Below are 3,752 nucleotides of genomic sequence, written 5' to 3' on the forward strand. Positions count from 1 at the left end.
TCGATGAGAGAGAAACATCGATCAGCTGCCTCCTGCACATCTCCCACTGGGGATGTGCCCGCAACCCAGGTACATGCCCTTGACCGGAATCGAACCTGGGACCTTTCAGTCCGCAGGCCGACGCTCTATCCACTGAGCCAAACCGGTTTCGGCAATGTGTAGATTGATTTTAGAGAGGAGAAGGGAGGAGAGAGAGAGATTGAAACATCAATGATGAAAGAGAGTCATTGATCGGCTGCCTCCTGAATGCCTCCTACTGGGGATAGAGCCTGCAACCAGGCATGTGCCCTTGACCGGAATCAAACCCAGGACCCTTCAGTCTGCAGGCCGATGCTCTATCCATTGAGCCAAACCGGATAGGGCTAAAGAAATCACTTTGGCTGTAGGTAGACAATGGGTTGAAGAGCAAGAACCTGAGAGTTATGCATAACACTGTCCCGTCTTCACCCTTTATCAACCACCAATTCCTGTTCATACCAGTTCCAGGATTGCTCTGAATCTGGCCACTTGTTTGTGACACCTCCTGCTCACTGCCCCAACACAGAGCACCCTCATTCCTCTTTCTAATGGTTTATCCTAAAAGGCCTTGTGCCCTGGTCAGTGTGCTCAGTGGTTAGAGTTTCGGCCGGTGCATCGAAAGGTTCAATTCCCGGTCAAGAGCACATACCTGTGTTGCAGGTTCAATCCCCAGCCCTGGTCTGGGCGTGTGTGGGAGGCAGTCAAACAATGTGTCTCTCTCACATCCATGTTTTCCTCTCTATCTCTCTCCCCCCACCCCACTTCCCTCTTTTCCACTCCCCTTGACCACCTGCCCCTCCCTTTCCATGCACCAGCTATGAGAAACCTTAGAGATTCTGCCTCCCCTTTGATTTCCATAGTGGAATGCAGGGCCCGTCTTTGCATTTCATAGGTTTCCTCCTAAAGAGGAGGGGTGTTCGGATGCTGGACACCAAAACAACAGGTGCTCACAAGGCAGCTGAGCCCCTCTCTCCTGACCCTTGATCCCTACTCCTAGCAGGTCCTCCACAGTGTGGCACAGAGTAAGCAAATCTGATCACACTTCTCTCTGGCTTAAAACACTCTTGACAGCTCCTGCTACCCTCAAATGAAGTACAAACTCTACGAGGCTTCCAAAGACCTCCGTGATCCAGGCCCCTCCAAAGCCTGGACTCATTTCTTGGCCCCCAGGCCCAATACAATGTGCAGGTGAAACTCTACCCCCGTGCTCTGCCCTCAGGGCCCAAATGCATGAGCCCTTACTGTCTACCTCCACAGAACGTTGAATATGTGCTGGCCCTTGGTCCAGAAGCCTCTTTCCCTCCCCACTCCAGTTACCAGTTACCTCTGAAACCTGCACATTCTCACTCAACTCTCAGGTCTCACTTGGACACAACAGCCTTCACTGGATGAGGTACCTGCCCTTTGTCCTATTAGATGGGTTTCCCTCTTCCAGGGCACTTATCTAGGCTTCCAAATGTGTCCTAGGTCCATGTACCTTTCTCCGTATCAGCAATTTTCAACCAGCGGCACCGTGCCGCAAGAATGTTTGAAACATGAAGTTCCTATTTAGTCGGGGGCACTGACCTCTTTTCCCTTAGATTGACAACAGCCAATGCAACAATAGCCATTGGTGTGAATGAATAAAAATGATACCTATTTTTTGTCATATTGGCAAAAAATGTAATTTTTGGTGTGCCACAGAGTTTTAGTAATTAGCTTATGTGTGCCATGAGATGAAAAAGTTTGAACGTGGCTGCTACATATCCACTGCCCTCCTCTTGGTCCAAGCTGCCATCCTCTCTCTACTGGAATTCTGTAGCCTCCCAACTGCTCTCTCTCTGCTTCCACTCTTGCCCCCTTAATGTCCACTAGCTAGAGTGATCTTTTAAAATATAAATCATCCTTTCAAAGGCTTCACATTTCACGTGAGAAAAACAAATGCCTGGCCATGTTCCTTCATCTCATGTCAGACCCCTGGGCCCTGAAACGACACAGGCCCTCCTCTTCCCTGAACACATCAAACTGGCCCTAGGCTCAGAACCCTTCACCGCTCGTTACCTCTGCTTGGAACTCTGTTGCCCCAGATCTTTGTGTGATTGGATCTGCTCAAATGTCATATACCCTGAGGCCATTTCCCTTCACTCACTCTTCTTCGTCTTGTCCTAAAAAATAAAACAACCAGTAATTTTACCAACAAAGGGGGTTTATTCGGGAATAGCAGAGACTTGCAATTCAAGACAAGCATGCTACAGCAAAACCATAGGCAAGTTCAAAAAGCAAAGGAGAGGAACATTATTTCATAGAGAAAAAGAAGGAAATTGAGAGAAGTTGTTTTAAAAGAAAGTCCATGCCCGGCGGGCATGGCTCAGTGGTTGAGCCTCAACCTATGAACCAGGAGGTCATGGTTTGATTCCCCATCAGGGCACATGCCTGGGGTTGTGGGCTCGATCCCCAGTGTGGGGCATGGAGGAGGCAGCTGATCAATGATACTCTCTCACTGAGGATGTTTCTGTTTCTCCCTCTCCCTTCCTCTCGGAAATCAATAAAAATTTAAGAAAAAAAAAAAGAGCATTTTCTTTAAAATAAATAAAGTCCACTTTCTTTTAAAGAGAGAAAAGGGAGAGTTCGGGGTAAGAAAGGACATCTTCCTGCTGGAGTAGTAAAGTAGTATCAACTGGCAAGGTGTGTCTCTTCCTGTTGAGGTTCCTCATTGACGCCTTCATTTTGGGGTCTGTAATTAGCCTCTAGCGGTAGGCAAGAGGGCTCCCCCTTCTGGACTCATTTCAAATGAGGTTTCCTTTTATTAATTTTCAGTTGTAATAGCACTTACCACTCTCTGAGACCACCCTACTTATTTATTTATTGGATTTTCATCTTCATCCTCCTTCTAGCATGTAAGCAGGGAGCGTGGCTATCTTGCTGACACCACTCGGTGCCAGACACCACTCGGATGCCCTGCATTTTGGGATGAATGAATGGATAGGTGACAGAAGCCCAGATGCATCTGGTTCTCCCTTACTCCCTGAGTTTGGGCAAGCCTCCGTCTCCTGGTGTGTGAAGCGGGGATGGAGGGAGGAGGATGTTGAACTAGACGGTTCTGATGAGCTGTGAAGTTTCGGCCTTGCTTTCTCACTAGTCTTCGGCCAGGAGCCAGCGCTGGGCCCGTGGCGCCTCAGCTCCCCACCTGTGTAATGGGTGTGAGCTCATCCCAACGTCTCGGGGTGGCAGCGCTGCCTTATAAGGCGGCAGAAGCCGAGGGCGGGCGAGGCCGTGTGGGTGGAGAGAAATCACAACATCCTGCAGCGGGGGCGGGGCGGGGGTGTCCGCGACGCCGCGCTGGAGGCCGGGGAGCCGCTGGGGAGGCCAGCAGCCTCCTCTGGGCCTCTCCTCGCTTCCTCGGTGCACCCTGCAGGACGGGCCGACCCACAGGAATACGAGCGGACCGTAGCCCCTGGCAGCTCGCGGCCCGGGAGGCCCAGAATGCCCAGTGCGGGTCCCCTGCAAACCCTAGAAAAGCCTCGGCGGCGGCCGGACCCGGGCCACACCCCCCCCTGCTGGCCCAATCGGAGCGCGCGGTGAGAACAACTGAACATCCGGCCTCCGGGGCGTGACCCAGAGGACCCACCGCCGTTGTCCCAGCGGAGGCTCGGCCCTAATTGGCAGTTCGGCAACCTACGAACGCGCAGAAATTCGAACCCAGGGGCCGGACCCACACCGCAAACCACTGAGGAAGGGGTGACGCACAAGTCCCG

The sequence above is a fragment of the Myotis lucifugus genome, unplaced genomic scaffold (genome assembly GCF_000147115.1).
Source record: "Myotis lucifugus unplaced genomic scaffold, Myoluc2.0 scaffold_1, whole genome shotgun sequence".
Lineage (NCBI taxonomy): Eukaryota > Metazoa > Chordata > Mammalia > Chiroptera > Vespertilionidae > Myotis > Myotis lucifugus.